Source organism: Lissotriton vulgaris, chromosome 5, assembly GCF_964263255.1.
Source record: "Lissotriton vulgaris chromosome 5, aLisVul1.2, whole genome shotgun sequence".
NCBI lineage: Eukaryota > Metazoa > Chordata > Amphibia > Caudata > Salamandridae > Lissotriton > Lissotriton vulgaris.
This window is the reverse complement of record NC_141693.1, coordinates 1,403,270,749-1,403,289,553: the sequence shown is the minus strand read 5'-3', so window position 1 is coordinate 1,403,289,553 and position 18,805 is coordinate 1,403,270,749.

The window sequence follows — 18,805 nt, the reverse complement described above, 5'->3', positions numbered from 1 at the left end:
TAGCCCTATTAACTTAATGTGTTAATGGGCAAATGAGGATTAGCCTAGCACATCAAGTCTAGGTTTCTATACCTTTGCCGCTGCAGAATGGGACTTGCCATTGCCCTCTCCTTTGTACCGTTTTGGATGATTAAGGTCACATTCTGATGTCTTGTCTATTGGTGGCATATGTATCCCTTCGTTCTCTTTCCCCCTCTTTCTTTCCTTTTCTATTTTTCCTAAGCATATATATCTTCCCAAAGTATGCACTTTTTAAAAATTATCTATCTTTACCCTTTCATGCTTTCCTTCACGTGATTTTAATTTTAACAGATGTACATCTATCCCAGCCTCCTCTTCAAGTGGGGAACTGTGAGGATAAAATGATATATAGATGCTTTCTTTCAAGGCTTTCAGATTGTGTTATTATGAGATTAATGCGGCCCTCTATATCTGTAATGCCTTGCTTCTGAACTCGTTTACTGATGGATTATAATTGATTTACAATATTGTATTTAAAAAACTTTGTATCAATTGTATAGAAATGTAAATAGGTGTATTTGTTGTGCATATATATGTATGTTTGTTATGATGTTTTGTTTTGTGGAGGTTGTTTCTTACATGTATGTTTATATGTTTATATTTTAACAGCCCTGAAGAAGTCCCATTCTGGGACGAAACTCGTCGGCTGTACTGTTTCTCTCTACCACACAACGGAATAAAATGATCAAAATTGAGGAGCCTTGCTCTTGTTATCATTTGGACTTGGACTCACTTTATCTCTTGTAGTTTATGGTGCACCTGTGCTTATGTTTGAATTGTTGAGTTTCTGTTGGAACTAGCACTGTGATGGTGGGTGCTATTCGGTGTGCACACATACCCTTATAGTGATAAAAATGGAACGTATTAGTGGAGTAATTGTAGGTTAGGTGCTGATACTAAGAAGGTTCCACTGTCCATTCGGATTTTGTCAACATACCACACATACTCAGGCTGAACACCAATGGGAAAGAGGGATCAAAGACAGAACAGGAAAAGTCAACTTACTACAAGGATTTTTTCGGAAAGCAGATTTTCAGGGTTTTTTTGGAACTTGAGGACAGAGTAGGTGGCTTTTATGTAGGGGAGTTGGTTCCCCGCTCATGGAGCTAAATAGGAGAATTCAGAGCCTCCTGCTTTGCCTAGCAGTACGCAGGGGATCTGGGCTAGCTGAGCAGAGGTGTCTGGGTAGACTGGGAAACAGATGCTGTTGTTGAGGTAAGCTAGGCTTTGGTTTTCTGAAACTTTGTAGGTGTGTATGAGGAGTTTGAAAAGAGAGTGCTTGCTGATTGGGAGCCAGTTAAGGTCCTCGAGATGTTTGGAAATGTGATAGTGTGGGGGAGTGGAAGTTTTGCGGCTGTGTTCTGTGCTACTTGGCTTCTTCTGGTGTCCTAACCAGTGCACATTCTGTGTGAATCTCACCATATTTTGTATTTCATCGTAGACTATTAATGCTGCAATAGTTAACTATTAAAAATGGACCAACATTTTTAAAATCTTATAAATTCAACAGGAAAGTAATCAGACCACAGCAAAAGGGAAAGCTCTCAATTGAAAACAGCAATTTCATGGTCACCTAGTTTGAAACACTACAGTTAAGGAGAGTTTTATGATGCAAAATACCACAAACATGTAGCTGAAACCTTTATGTATTTACTAATTTGACATACATGCACAGGCTGTCAGAATTTTGCCAAGGGTGGTCTTGCATTTTATTTAACTCAGACACTTCATACAAACAAATTATAGTTGACATTTCATAATTTTATAGTTTCAATGCTGTCACACTTTAACTGATTGGCAGTGTACTGAAATACCCCACAGATAATGTCTGCGATACCTGGTGTTTTGCTAACATGTTTAATTGCTTGATTTTATGATCATGAAGCACTGAACAACTTAATTATATATATGTTGTCATAGCAAATATATACTAATTAATTGAAATTGAAGCAAAGGAGAAACAGCTGGCAACATCAGTCATAAAACTGAAAACAGTCTACAAAAAGGCTCCATTATGCTAACGTACAACTAATAATTCAAGCAATTTTGGCACATACCAGCTATGAGAAAGGTGTGTATGTGTGTGTGCGTGTAGAAGACACATAAGTCATAAGAAAGTAATCCTCGTGTTAGACAATGACCCATTCGATGCAAAACACTCATTTGTAATGTGTACCCCGGAAGGCTTGTGCCAAACTGACTCAGACACCTCATCAAAGTCCAAGAACAGTAAATAACTTGATTATATTTACTCCATACATGAAAATTGCTTTGTTCCATGAGTGCAGTGCAAAACTTATGTGTAATAACCTAATGCAAATATTCTGCTATTCATTTCTTAGGTCGAAGAGCCTTCCCTTGTGGACTCCCATGACCTGTGTTTCTTTCAAGAGACATGTTCTATAGAATCCATTTATATGCCTGGTTTACATAACTTTTGTATCCATGCTATTTCCAGCCATCGGGGTAGACCCTCAGGAAGTTTAACCCTGAGGGTTAGAGCTTCCCTTAATTGTGTTGCACACCAACTTCACACTGAGTCACTCAATATCATGGCTATCAAATGTAGCTATAAAAATAAGCCCAAGGTTATTTTTTTTAATATGTATGAGAGGGGGACTAGAAGGGTTAACACTGGAAGGGTTACTTGACCAGTTCCCCACAAATCCGAATTATCTATTAACAGGTGATTTTAATTCTACTTTTGAACTGCTTGATATGGTTGGTGCCCATTTGAAATATAATGAAGATGGAAAGTGATCAATTCCACCGTTGATCATTCCTAGGTGGACGCAATCCACCCTTCAGCTCCAGGCTCTAACTATTGAGTATGGGCTTAGGGCTGCAAATACCTGCATCATAATATGCCAATGAACTTCTATTTTTTCTTTCTCTGACTACATGTTGGTTAAGCATCTTACTGGAACGTTCTGGGCGGTTGATAATTGATCTCTTAGGATGATATCGTCATAAGAACAAAATGTTTTACAGACAGATACCATATATGTGTACCAGGCCCTGCATTACATAGGTGGCTTTAGTCTATCTATCTGTGTAAGTTTTTGTCTCTTTTCTGGGTTTTTTCAGGTCAAATTGAGCAGAAACTTTTATTTGTTTAAAGCTGTAATACAATCACTCTATGAATCCATTTCAGGGAGTTACATTTCACTTTACAGAGTTTTGAAGGAGAATGAGAAAATAAAATAAGTTGATCTACTAGTTACAGGGCATCCCCTACAAGAAACACATTGCCTTAAGGGAGAAATCTAGAACATCAAAGAGCAGTAAAGCTAGAAATACCAATATCAAAGAACCTTCATCACTAAACTTGCTAGATATTGAAACTGTTAGATTTGGGTGTCTCTAGTTGGCACAGGTAGGTACCTGTGACAACTAGGGACCCTTGTCTCTAGTCAGGGTAAGGGGGTACACTCCTAAAATAACCTCTGCTCACCCCCTTGGCAGCTTGGAACGAGCAGACAGGCTTATCTCAGAGGCAGTGTGTAAAGCATGTGTGACCACATACAGTAATCCAGTGACAACACTACAGATGGACACCACACAGGTTTTATTTAAAAAATAAGTTTTCTTTATACAGACTTATCACAAGACTACAAATGACAAAAATCCACAATACTGTACTTAGGATGGTAGGTTTAGCTTAGTTCTCTTTAGTTCTTAAATGCAACACTTTGAGACAATGTACCCTAAGATGCGACATGCAGGGCAAGGAACGTTTTGCAACAATGGAAATGCGGCAAAATCCGGTGCACAGAAATAAAGACGTCAAGTTCTTCTTGATGTGGCACGCTTCTCCGATTTTGCGAGAATTCTCGGCTCAATGCGTAAGCAGCAGCGGCGACACCCTTGTTCAGAGATACGACAACGGCGGCTTTGGCGGCGACACTCTTCCCCCTCGATGCGAGACGCTTCTGCTCGATGCGACAGATGCAGCAGCGACACCCTTGTTCAGAGATGCGACGACAGCGGCTCCGATGGTGGCACGCTTCCCTGTGGATGCGAGGCGCTTTTCTTGATGCGGTGCAATGCGTCAGCTGCAGCGGCGACATCCTTGTTCAGAAATGCGACGGAAGCGGCTGCTGCGGCGACACGCTTCTTCTTCGGTGCGAGACACTTCTCTCGATGCGGTGCAATGCGTCAGCTACAGCTGCGACACCCTTGTTCAGAGATGCGACGGCTGCGGCTGCTCCTTGCGACACGCTTCCTCCTCTTGAGTCGCGCTTGCAGCTCCTTGCAACATGCAGTCCCTCAGAAGATCCAAAACAGCAGCATGCACTTCCAAATAACTCTTGGGAGCTGGTGATTGAAGTCTGTTGTCCCTGAGACTTCAGCAGGAGGCAAGTTCTGTTCCAAGCCCTTGGAGATCCTTACAAGTTGATATAAAGTACACAAAGCTGTACTTCAGCTTAGGGATAGTCTCTCCTCAGTTAAATCAGGTACCTCTCCTCAGTAAAGGTTTCTTCTTGTTTGTCCAAAAGTAATCAGATCTTGTGGATTCAGGGTCCCAATATTTATACCCAAAATCCTTTGTCCTCTGAGGCAGATGGGAATTTGCCCAGTCCAAACCAGTTCTGGAGCACTCTGTTGACAAGACTCCTTCTTTCCTATCACAATGCAGGCTAGAATCATCAGCCGCACCACAGGAGGTGGAGCCAGCACTGTGGAGGGAAGGCATAGCCCTATTCAGGTCCCAGGTACACCTCCTCCCATCCATCTAAATGCAGATCTCTCTATTCACCACTGGGCTGACTCATTCAGTCTCCTGGAATCCCCCAGCCCAGTCACTCAAACTCCAGACAAGGAATACACAACCTAGCATTGGCAGGCTGTGGATAGTTAGACAAGAAAATACCTACTTTCTAAAAGTGGTATTTTCAAACACAGAATGTTAAAACCAACTTCACTAAAGGATGTATTTGATCATTCTGAGTTCAGGCATACTAAACTCGAAGTTCTACCATGTTCCCTGAGTCAGTTAGGATTATAAAATGTAATAATCTAACTGCCCATTCTGGCCTATGGAGAACAGGTAGCCTTGCAATAGTGAAAAACGAAAATGGCTGTGTAATTCACTATTAGGACATGCCACACACACCAGGGCATGTCCACCTTATACTTACAATGTACCCTGCTCTTGGACCTACCATAGGGGTGTCTGATATGAAGAAAGGAGAAGATTTAGTGACTGGCAACTGGGTGCACTTGTCTAGTCAGCGTGGCAGTACCAGACTACACACAGGCTCTGCAATGGCAGGCCTTAGACACACTTTTACAGGCTGCTTCTGTCGGTGGCACAACCAGTGCTGCAAGCCCACTAGCAGCATTTGAATTACCAGGCCCTGGGCACTACTGGTGCACGGTACTAGGGTCTGACAGGTAAACCAAACCAGCCAATCATGGAATCACTAATCCATACATCAATTTACAATAGGGAGAGCAGATGCACGTTAGCACTGATCAGCAGTAGTAAAGTGCCCAGAGTCATAAAACAGCAAACAGGTCAGAGAAAATAGAGGAGGAAGGCAAAGTTCAGGGATGACACTGCAAAAGGGGCCAAGTCCAACAGAAACCATCTACTAAACTATGGCTGGGTAAGAAAACTTAAAGTAGTGGAATTATCATTTTAAGATGAAGATGAAACTACTCCCACCACAAATACTGATGTAAAACCTTGCAGATGTTAATCATGTTTGCTTGCAAGAGTGTAATATATAAAGTCAACAGAAATAAACAAATAGGCACTCTTTTTTCTTCAGAACACATTGCCATCACATACATTGCAGGATAACAGGAGAGCCCGATAGAACTTCAAAACAACTTTATTTCGATTCATAACAAATCATAAAAAGCACATAGACACAAAATGCATAATTAAGGGGTACAGTTACATAAAATTGATGTCACTGTTAAAATAGAACAATTAAAATATTTACAAATTTAAAAAAAAAGCAGCAATTTTTCGATAGTTCCACAGGGTGTCGTCAAGACTGTTATATTATCTGTTTCCAGAACGTTTTTTGAGGCGAAAAGCAGCTACCAAGAAGTTTGCGACACTAAACATAGTTAGTGGTGAGTCTAACTTTTTTAAATAAAATAGAGCAGGCTTGGCTTGGATGAACCCCTTGTTTTTAAGCAACGGAACAATGTACTTTTTCCTAGGCAGGGCATATATACTGCAAAAGAACATAAAGTGAGTAGTGTCCTGCAGAGAAAAACTATCACATTTGCAGACCGCTAAATCCTCGGGCTTGGCCCACACCTTAGAGTCATTTAACAGGAAGTGAATCTGGTTAAGTCTTAGTTTGGTTAATAACCAGCGATGTAATGGAATAGACACTACCGTTAGATAGGGTTCGATGGCCAGTGTAGTTTTAGAAATATAATGCTCCCTCACAGTGGGTTTCACAAGCTCACAGCTCTCCCGCTCTATTTCTCTCACTTTGATAAAAGTCGCTTTGAACCATTCCAGGTCATCTTTAACAATGCAGTCAGGTTTGTAGAAAAGATCTGGGCGGCCCAGGGAAGTTAGTGTTTTTTTAATGTATGCTAGCCACGGGATGTTTTTCATATTGTCCAAAAGTAGGCAGTCTCTCATAATTGTGTGGTTCAAAGTTAAATTGGAGTTCAGCCATGTTTTTAACCACATCAGAATTGGGGACTGTTTGATGATGTCGCTGATATACCCCTGGCCTAATTCCATATGGACGGAGAAAGTGGCTGTAGATTGAGGCAGACCTAAGAGCATACGTAAAAATTTGTTTTCTTCCACCTGGATTGCTTCTACATTGTTGGAATAACCCCAGATGGAAGCCCCGTACCTTGCTACTGAGATTGATTTCGCTCTGTAAAGTGCCAGCATTGCTTCCGTGGGCTTACCACCCAGACGTTTTGAAAAGCCGACAATGGCAGCTGCTGATCTTTTCATGGCGTTGATTTTGACAGATATTTGAGGTGCCCACGTGCCCTTATCGTCGTAAACTACCCCCAGGTAAGTAAAAGTTCTGACGCTAGAAATTGGTGTATTGGCACAGAAAAAGGTCTTCAAATCCTTATTTTTTCTCCCACCTACAGCCATAACATGAGACTTGTCTGTATTGATTTTTAAATCAAGGGAGGTCATAAAGGCATCGAAGGCTGTCAGTAGTCTTTGTAGCCCAAGGGGAGTACGTGCCACGAGCACCGCGTCGTCCACGTAAAGGAGGACCGGGGTGGACAGTCCGCCAAAACGAGGGACGTCAAGTGTTGCCAACTCCAGTGTGGATTCAAGGTGGTTAATATATAGTGTAAATAACATTGGGGCGAGGATGCACCCCTGTCGCACCCCTCTAGTGGACTTGAAGCCAGCTGTACAGGCTCCTTCCTGCGTCATCCTGATGGAGGCTTCTAGGTCCCGGTGTGCCTCAGCCAGAAAATAAACCAAGGAATGGTCCAACCCCAGGTCCAAAAGGATGTCCCACAGCCTAGACCTATTCACTAGGTCGAAGGCTGTGGACAGATCCATGAACCCTAGGTAGATTGATCCACTAGATGCCACTGTGTATTTGCCTAGGATCAGATGTAAGTTGAGGCACTGGTCCTCCGTCCCTCTTCCCCTTCGAAACCCATATTGGGCGTTTGATAAGATGTTATTATTGGCAGCCCACTCATCGATCCTTGCCAGTATCACTTTCCCCAGGATTTTGAACGACGAGTCGATAAGTGAAATGGGGCGGTAACACCTCGGGTCTCCCCTCTGGCCTTTCTTAAAGATAGGTATGATGGTGGCATGTGACCAGGAGACAGGCAAGCTGTGTTTCATGGCGGCATTGAAGACGTTGGTCAAGATGTTAGCCCAGAAGGGAACATTGGCCTTGAACATGTCGGCTGGGACGCCATCTGGGCCTGGCGCTTTCTTCCCTACTGTGTTGGTTATGGCCTTCTCTACTTCTACCATGTTAAAGGAGAGTGCTGGCTTGGGGGAGTTAGTTTTGAGGAGAGTAGGTGATTCACATGCTTGGTCACTCCCATAGATGATTTTAAAATGAGCTAACCAGTCCTCCTCACTAATGTTAACCTCCAAGTTATCATTGGCTTCTCCAGAAAAAAGAGGATTGTTTATAATGGCCCAGAAGCTAGCACTGTCTCTTAAAGTGGCCTTTTCCATTAGTGAGGCCCAGGCATCCTTTTTGAGAGCGTCTTTGCGTGCATGAGTGATGTTATAGTATTCTTATCTTAGTCTGGCAACTTCCCCTCTGTCCCTTGGTGATTTTTTTAGTTCTTCCAGGAGGCAACTGTGTGCTTTTGAGCAGGCTTTATCAAACCAGCCCTTGGTCGGTCGTGCCTTCTTTCTGGATTAGGCTGTAAGTTCATCAGAGATTAAAGCACACAAGGTGTCAAAGGTGGTGATTACATCCTCCCCCTGTTTTGAATTATCTTGGCAGATATCTAGTTCATTGCGGGCTTTGCTGCTTAAAATGTTGAAGAACTCAGCTGGAACTACTTTGGACCACTTCAGCCTTCTTCCTTGGTCCGTGGGCCGCGCAGCCAACTCGGACATTTTGATTGTTCCCTCCTTGAGTAGGCCCAAAGAGCTAGCAAGCTCAAGGATGACTGGGTTATGGTCACTAAACGCAGCCACAACTGCGTTGTAAAAGAAGACCAAACTTAATAAACCAGGAGAAACAAAAATATAGTCAATAATGGATTCGGAGTTTCTAGCGCTATAAGTCATGACCCTTTCACTATAGTCATTGAACCCCGGTTCGTAAAGGTCCACGTTTGCTAAAAGATTTTCTAGTGCCAGACCTTTAGGGTTGTGTTCGAAATGTTGGTAGTGGGCTGAGGTGGGGCAATCAGTATCTTCAATGTGACAGGAAAGCCTACAAAGATGAATGTTAAAATCCCCCATAATTATAATGTGCAAAAAAGTGGTTTGGCGTTCTTTATAATTAATCAGAAAGGACTGTAGAGAACAGAGATGCTCAGTAGAGTGTCCGTCTGCTACAGAATTATAAAAGTTAATGAGGATGAATTTGTGACCATTGGCTAAGCTGATCTCTAGACACAGGAAATTGTGGGAGCCAGTGATTATTTGTTTAGCGGTTCCCGCCAGTTGGACAGTAATCAGGATCATGAGGCCCCCTTTGTCCCTACCACAGGAGGATCTGGTAGCTGGGACAAAATAAGATGTGAACCCAGGAACCCAGAAGTTGCTATTACAGTCCCAGGTTTCTTGCAGGGCTATGATGTCATGTTGGTTCAAGAGGTTCAGCCATACACTATCCTCCCTTTTTGATCGGAGGCCGGCTATATTCCAGCTTATGATTTTAGGCCTTCTACTGGGTATTCCTAAAGGGGGACTGTTCCCTGTGGATTGTCTAAGCAAGGAGTTATTGATTACTGGGCGTCAATTTTGTTCAACCGCCCGAGCCAAGGGCGTGAATCTATTGTGCAAGGTTATAGGGCTGTTAGAGGTCATTGGTGTATGTATGCCCGACTTATGGTTACTCATCCTATTAATCGTGGACCAGCTATAGTCAGGTTCCAGACGAATGTTGGCGGGATGAGAGGGCAAGCTAGGAGTCCTGTCGTATCCCCTGCCTTGGTCGTAACCCAAGTTCGAGAATGGGTGAGATTTAGGTTTGGGATAGAAAAAGCCCAAAGGTACGGCACGGGGCCCAGCGTCTAAACTCTCTAGGGGTGAAGCATCCCAGAGTAATCTGCGAGCCTCTCCCGGATTATTGAAGTTAATTATCAGGCAATCTCCCTCTGTCGTTTTGGTAGTTCGCCCAATCCAGCCCTCCCGCCGGACTGAAATGATGGCGTTAGAAACTTCATTGTCTCCCGAACAGGTCGAATTTGCCCAAGACTTGGCCCTGGCTAACAGTTGGGGCGGTTGTTCATGTTCACCTGACTTGAGTGGGGGAACATTTACCAAAATAGCTACAAAAGGAGCAACCTCGGGGGGTAAGTTAATGTAAGGTTGACTAACGGGTTTGGGTAAGATGGGTAGATTCTGTTGACCTATGGTAACAGGGACAGCCGACCTATTTGTATCTCCTGTTGATCTGGGGACGACTGTCGGAGTAGTTGCTGGGCCAGAGGGCAAGTTGGATGCTACGCTCCTGGCTACTGGGGATTCTTCCCTTGGTCTTTTACTGCCAATGTTTGGTTGAGTACATTTAGTGCCTAATACCGCCTGTGTATTTCCTTTAAAAACAAAAGTAGCAGGTTCAGCAGTTTTAAGGCATACATTCGGGCACTCACATTTCCTTAAGATGCCATCGACGCACTGATGTAAGACGTCAATGATATCTGAGGCTATTTTTGTAAGTGTGGGCTCTATCTTGTCAGTGATTACTCTTTCCACCATGTCTCTGATAGCCTTTTCAAGTGAGCCCACTGTGTCCTTTCCTCCCTTTGGATTGTGTGTGTTCCTTTTTTTGTACTGTCTTTTTGTTTGCTTTGTGCTTGTAGTTTTGATTACTCGAGCTGAGCTAGGGAGTTTGGGAGTTGCCCCATTAGAGTCATCAGTAGTAAGAGTGGAAGGTAACGCAGACTCCTTAGGCGGGGCAATAACGATTTTTGGTTCAAGGGGAATAGGTGTAATACCAGATTGTGGATGGCTAATGCTCTCCTTACTATTCAGCGATGGTTCTAACCCCAGTTTGCGTTCAGTTCTTGCGATTTCAGTGGTCAACTTCCCCACCTCCGAGGTCAAAAAGGAGAGAATGCTATTAGATTTCCTGGGGGCCTTATCCTTGGGTGTACCACCAGCAGTAGGGGAGGGTAGCTTTCTCTTACCCATTTTGAGCTTGAGTCCTGGGTCCTGGGCGTAGGGGGGGTGGCCCGTCCCGTCCCTCGTCGTCCCTAGACGGCCACAGACGGCCCGCCCTCTGCCCGGGCTCCGCCCGGCGCCGTCCGTTCCCTTTTGTGTGCCTCCTGGCGCTTTCCACAGGAAGAGGAAGCGGTGTGGGTGCAGAGCAAGCTGGGAGCTGTAGTCCAATCACAGCGTCAGGAACCCAGCGGCGCTGCGTGGTTTTGCCTGTCAGGTCAGTGCAGCGTGCAGCATGCGGTGAAGCGCTGTGACCCCTCCTGGAGCCGGTGTGCGCTTAGCGATGTCCCCCCGATACAAACTGGCAAGCGGTCTGGTGCCACACAGTCCTCCTTTCCAAGCTTGAAAGTGGGGGGCCCTCAGGGTTCGGTTTCTGAGTGGCACTCTCTTCAATCTATATATGTTGCCCCTCGAATTTCTGGTGGAAGCCTGTGGGGCCAAAATAATATCATACACTGCTGTCCCCAGCACACTGACGATACTGAGCTGATTTTCACCTGTGAGAAGGGAGCTGATTTTAATGGTGATAGGATTAGATCCTGCCCCACCATTGTGTTTAATTGGCCCAGCAGGAAACAACTGAAATGTAATTCAGAAAAGTCAGAAAACATCTTTTTTGGTACTCCATCCATGGATCATTGGAGATGTCGGTGGCCTGAGGAGATGTTTCCACCTCTCTCAGCTCAAACCACGATAAAAAAAATTGGTATTCTTATTGACAACACTCTCTCAATGAGATCTCAAGTCCAGGGTATATGTTATGGCCTGCTACATATGTTGAGGAAATGTATTCCTCTTCTCTCTCTGGATACCAGGAAAACTGTGGTCCAGGCTCTTGTTACTTCCAGTCTGGTGTATGCCAACATCTTGTACTGGGGCCTTCCTGGTTATCTCCTCCAGTGCCTCCAAGTGGTTCAAAATGCTGTGGGCAGACTGGTTCTTATGTTCAAGCCCAGGACGCACATAAAGGCATTACACTGGTTAATTACAAGCAAACTGATCAAGTTCAAGGTCCTTGTACTGTTCTCTAAAGCCCTTCAGCCTTAACACTGCAGTCATCCTCCAGGGACCTGCCCTGTGTCCCCAGAATACGCCTAGCCATCTCTGGGGGAAGATCTTTCAGGCTCTTGGGAGCTGAAGCTTGAAACTATCTCCCGGCTTCTCTCAGATCTACAGCTAACCTGGTGGTTTTTAAGAAACTTCTTAAAACTTGGATTTTCCAGGGCTAGGATTGGATGTCTGGTCTATTAGTCCGAGACTATTAGATTGGGACACTCTTGTTGAGTAGCGTGGGCTCTACAAATGTGCACCATTCATTCATTCATTTAATGCAGAATACTACAGAATGCTTTCCAACATGAAGGATCATGGGGCGTTCTCAACCAGACTGGTTAGAAAAATCAGGATAAAGCAGACCGTTTATGGGGTTTATGAAATTATTGCAGGTAGTCGAGTGTGAATAAAACCATGATTATATCAGAGAGGTGAACACTAAGCCAGCAATGCCCTCTATCAGAGACCATTCTGGGGCCACAGGGCAAGCAGGGGGTTGCACCTAACAAAACAACCCAATAATGCGACGGGCAAGGGCAGGCATTATCTCTTCAAGAAAATACTTTATTACACAAGGATTCCCAGCACTGCACTTTACTAGAACTTGAAAAGAAGTCAATGGCTCTGGGCCCTGTGCTGTGTACGAAGATGCTTTATCCAGTATCCACAATGCACCTTTACTGTCCTACTGTCCCACTGTCATAGGCTCTCTTGCTGGTTGTTTCTATACGGTAAAGCCGCATTAGCATGAATTTAACAAAGGTACAGATACATTTCTTCCAAATTCTATGCATACTCGGGAGATTATTTACAAGACCCTTGCACCGACGTTGCGTCACTATTAATATGGGCAAAATTGACATACCGGTGGCGCAAGGGACTTGTAAATAAGCCCCTCAGTCTTTTAATCTCTTTACACAGTCGCAGATGAATTCAGTTCTCTTGTGCCTCATTTGGATTGCCCAATTCTCTTGGGATTGTCTACATATTTGAGTATGTGGTGGCAGGTCTCACCATGGACGCTTAGCTGCATTCAGCAACACATCTGCTCTGCCTCTCCTTGTTTGTGGGAGCAGGAGGCAGCTGTTGTGCAGTCTGGCAGTTATGACAGGGCCCATGGTAAGTATCTTCGGTCCCTGGCAGTTTTGCCCACAATGGAGCTGGAAGGACCACAGATGAAGTCTCCTGGAGGGTATTGTGACCACTTGACAGTAGCACCCCCCATCTGGGCTGGTCACAAATTTGGCATATGTAGTCCAGCCCAGCTGGGCCTGGTGGCACCTTTGTCAGTTGGTCCTCTGCATAGGGCATTCGTCCATTCAGGAGTGGCAGCCTTGCATTGGATGAGCACATCTTTGTCCACTGTAGTCCCACACAGATTGGTTACACACTGGAAGATACAGACCTAAATCAGTTGGAAACACACAATTACTGTCAGGCAAGGCCGCCTCAGCAATCGTGCTGTTGCAAGACTCAGATAAAAAGGACTGGTCACACTATTAATATTTTGAGCAAAGTTTGCTGCACCACCGCTTTACATGCTTACCCCATGACATGGACAGAAGTCCCCCTGTGAAAAATGAGGTGCACACAAGTCCAGGACCTACTTAGTTTTGGACACACCTAGGCCTTTCCACACGCAAGATTAAAGGGACTCCGGGGTCAAAAAACAAAAGTCACAATACCAGATACATGCAGTTTGGCACTAAAGTCAATGGAACACACTTGTTCTCCATGTGGGGGGCATTCCAGAACGAATAGATCCACAATAACTAGAGAGTCAGTAAGGAATGGCCAGGGGTGGAATCTACAGAAGCACAGCTGCAGGAGTTTTCATTTCAGGGCCTTGAGGACAGAAGAAACCTCTGAATTAGAGTGATTCGATGAGATTCGAACCTGAGTTTCAGTCAAAACACTTTTTTCAATTTGGCACTAAGAACGTTTTCACTGAGTGTTCCGATCAATATCTAATTAATGTCAGAAGCGTAACCTGTTTGTGCCTTTAACAGCTGTTTCACCGTCAGAACTTAATACCACAAAATGCACGTCCATTCAACAAGGCATTTGTAAGGTAGTTAGATCATGGGAACTTATCCTTCAGAAGTATCCACAATACACAAACTATGACAGAAATGTACATGTCTTTAGAATGAAAGTAGTTCAGAACAATGGGTCCTTGGAATGTCTGATTTTCCTTGGGGTCATTTACCTTCAACACTATTTGTAAAACAATCCATCATGTTTTGCTTTAGGCAGTAACAGTGGTCCCTGAGAGACAAAATGCGAAACTGTTCTATTTCCACTATTTCCTAATGAGAAACATCACAAGAAGGTTGTCAAGCCTTTTGTGTTTCAAGCCTTTAAATTAACAGGAGTTGTGACTGATTTTCTTTTTACTATATACTTTGCAATTTTGAAGAGTTATTTGGCTGCGCTTTACAAATTACAATCAGGAGGACGTGAAAGATGTGGTACCTCCGATTTATGATTCACAATAAAACATATCAATGACTTGTGAATGCAATTGCCGCCACAAACAACTGAAAAGTTGCCCACTCCTCAAATGAGGTGGTGCCTGCTCTGGACAGCTACCCCTTTCAAAAGAGTGCTAATCTACTGCGAGGCAGCAGGCAGCGGTCTTGGTGAACACTTGCTTCTCCTTCTGATGTTGTCTAAAATGGAAAACATATTATTTTAGTGCCAATGTTTCTTTAAGGAAAATGGTCTTTAAAAAACTGCTTCCTGTGTGTGAATGAAAACGCTATGATGTCCCCTGGAGCCCACCATACTTGTGTTTATAGCCATTAGCAGGGAGGTGCAAATACCAATCTGCCTAATTAATTGAACGGGTCATTTGTGACCCCAGCATTGAGATCTATTTGTACATAGGGTGCATCTCGAAATTACAGACAGGTCACTCTTTGAGACCTGCCTCTTAGAATACCTGTATATAGTTTCTTCATTTTGAATTTTAAAGAAAAGTGCTTTAAGGGACAAGAACATTCCACACTTTAGAGGAAGTTGTCATGCTTGAGGGGGGCGCCCTGCGCCGATATGATCAGAGGTTCCCCCCTGCTTGTCACCCAAAAGAACAGATAAATATGGGAGAGCTGCCCAGGAACTTAGCTCTCTGCCTGAAACTACAAGAAGACGAAGGACTACCCTGCTGGAACCCTGGCCTGCACCAAGACGATTGCACTCTAAATGACTGCATCGCACCCATTTTGGAACTACAGCCCATAAGGACTTTGCCTTGCTTTAAAAAGTGAAACAAGTGGACTCAATGAAAGCAATTGGTTAACAGAGCTCCATCTGCATCATCTCCAGCAAGTAGAAACCAGCTGACCACCTTCAGCTGCACTTTAAAGGATTTGGCCAGGTGTGTTGTTGGAAATGTAGTCCCAACATCCCAAGGAGCAACTCAGAGCTTCCAGGACCTTATTTTGATGTTGTGGATACTCTGAAACCTCAAAAAGACTTGTAGAAGATGTTCCCAAAGTCTGGAGAACTTTGGAGGAATTTTTAGGAGAAAACTCCATAAGTGGACCAAGCTGTCGTCATCTACTCGATACCCAGCCTGACGAGGTGACTGGCTCGATGTTGAGAGAATAAGCACCAGAAAAATGACTAAGTCCGAAGCAGAAAACTTGACTGGGCCCTACTGCTTAGTGCAACCGACCCGCACTCCATCACGGTCAGCCTCAAACTTTTATTTTGTCCTGATCAAGCGCGACCAAGTTATTGCTTTTCGTTTTTTAGGCATTGTAACGTATTTAATCATACAAATATTTCCTACTTTTATAAATTGTTGTTGGCTTTTTATTGTGTGTTGTGCCTTACTTATTTAATATATTGGTGATTTTCAATGCTTCATACACCTGCCTCCTAAGTTAAGCCTGCCTGCTTGCAGCCAGCTACCAAGGGTTCTGCAAGGGAATAATTTGTTGAGACCTTGACTAGGTCTTATATTATGATTGTGTCCTTATTACTAGTGGTAGGTTCTTACTTACCCCTGCTGATAAACCAAATTACAAAAGTAGGTGTTTTCCTACATATGTATAAAACCCTGTTTGCACACAGGTCGTAATTATGACTTGGATGTTATTTATCACATTTAATAATTATCAGATGTATTAAATACTTCAGCCTTCATACATTTCTGCTGGTGAAACCTGCTGCGGTTTAACAGTCTTTGTGCACAACCCTGTGCCTGATCAGTTCCCAAGCTGCTACAGTGTCATTAAATTGGTTTGCCCAGTGCTTTTAGCTGACGCTAATTCCAATGCTCTGAAACGTTCCTTGAATTTTTTGGTGTGGTTGCAACACAACTTTTGACTAAAGAATGGACCACTGGGAACGCAAGTAATGATGAGTGAAATTAATTTTTTTAGAGCCATGACTCCATTCAATATGTTCGCAACAAGAGACTGGGTGGGTCCATGTCATCACAATGGTCTGTCCAGCACAGTTTACTTATGATTTTACTCATACACTTGCACTTTTTTAGACTACTTTGGCATGGATGTGATAACTATTTTGATTAAAGAACACGCCATGAAGGATCACAAGTAAAGGTGAGTTAATGGTGATTTTTGAGCCATGACAGTTTAGATATTGTTTTTCAAAAATTATACCATGTAGGTGACTTTTTGGAGTTTTGTAAGATAATTACATGGTTACAGTTTAGAGTCCATGCAGCAATCCATGAGTATAGGTGGGTGCTTAGGCCTTACATTTTATCACACATGGTGTATCAGCACGCTGATCTGAAGAAGACCCCAACCAATGAAAGAGTGTCATGTTGACTGTGTGGGTTGAAACGTCGATGAGAAAAAAACAGTTTGTACCATATATGTTGACTGGTGAAACATCAATGGACATATGAACGAACCAAACCCGACTACAGAATATTTCTGGGTGGATCGACTTAACAACAGGAACTGTTTAATCCAAAATCGTATCTATCCACGCATGCACACTTTCGCTTTTGCAAGAGCACTTTTCACATTGCACATGGAGCACCATGGCTTATGTTGCCCCATTAGTGAAATCAACTACCCTGAGGCAACATGTATTTTCTAAATGATTATACTCTTCAAAATCTCTGTGTATATAACTGATTGATATTTTGGAACCCACATTAATGTTTAGAACTACTTAAGCTCTTCCAACAGAACCTCACTTTTATTGAGATACAGCAGCTAACCTAATTTCTGATGGATACGGGGTACCCCCATACTTGATTGGCAACAGAACTAGTGAAGAACAGCACATTTGCATATTAACTTGTATTAGTATATTGGAATGCTGAGCTTCATTGAAGACACTGGAGAAGTAGGTTGTTGCAGGCCTGCAACTGTTATTTTCGAATGTCCTAATCCACATCCTCTGCCTCTCTCTCTCATCTGCCTCTGCACCGGCTATGTGGATTTCACAGCTTCTGCTAAGTGTGTGTGTTAGCAAATGTCAGGCAACCACACAGCAAGAGCTTCAAAAAGCACTCACGTTTCAGAGTTGCATACTTTCCAGGAGGCTACTTTTTCAATTCAGACACTCTGTCCAACTGATGCAGAATATTTTAACAGCCTTATATCACATTGTAGCGAGCTATATTATTCATTAAAGGCCCACTCCCATTTATATCGATAAAAATGCATTGTTCCACTCGGTGTTATTCATTATTTATTTTGCATTCCACAAAAAACCTCAGTATATGTCCTCCATGCTATCAGCAAGCAACAAATGCACCACAAACATTAAAAAGATTCACCTATATAGCTTATATGGCAAATAGATCACAAATATATATCACAAATAGGGACAGTTAAAAAATAGTACAGTGCGGTATGTTTGAACAAACAAAATGTTTGATGTTGCGAACCCTCCTAGCTATTTAAACAAGGTCTTCCTCGGGACAGAAACGGCAGGCAGAAAACAAAGTTGCTAGATTTCTGGTACAAATGAAGAATGCATTATAGAAACTGATATGCCTTCAGGAAATTGTATTGAATGCCTGTTGGAGTTTGGTGTCGAGGGCCCAGCTTTAAGCTGGATCAAGAGCTACCTGACAGACAGGTTCCAAAGTTTAAATAGGTGTCTTCTCCTCCAAAAAACAGAAAATTGACAAGGGAGTTCCCCAGGGATCCATATTGAGCCCCATGCTCTTCAACCCATATGTGTTACCACTGGCAAAGATAATCCAAGCATATGCGTTCAACACAGTGTCATACTCTGATGACACGCAGCTACTGATCACACTTGGAGCAGATATCAAAGACACCAAATCCAGATTTAAACCGTGCATGTCGACCATTAACGACTGGATGGCGAGTAACCACTTATTACTCAATGCAAGCCAAACCGAAATCCTGCTTTTTTGGCAATGCTCAGAAAATATGGACAGATTACTGGTGGCCACCGTCCTTGGGACCCTGCCCTCCACCAAATCCCTAGCGCAAAATATAGGCATAATAGAGGAAAACATTTCCATGGCAGACCACATATACAACGTGGAGCGCACCAGCTACGGCCTAATGAGAACCATTAGAAAAATCTTTAAGTGGATTCCCTATCATCCCGCATGCCCCTAGAAGAGGGACTCATCATTAGCCGTTTAGATTACGGAAATGCGCTACTGGCTTCCATCAATGAGGAGCAGTTGTCAAAACTTCAAGTCCTACAAAACAATGCAGCCAAACTGGTTTTAAACCTCCCTTCCCACATACCTTCCGCATCCAGTTTGAAGACCCTCCATTGGCTCCCCATAAAAACGAGGATCATTTCAAAATATGCTGCTTGGTCCACAAGACCCTAAATGGCAAGGGGGCTAAATATCTAGCCAAAAAACTAATAAAATACCAAGTCACGTCAAGTGGTCTTTATTCGATTTCACAATCA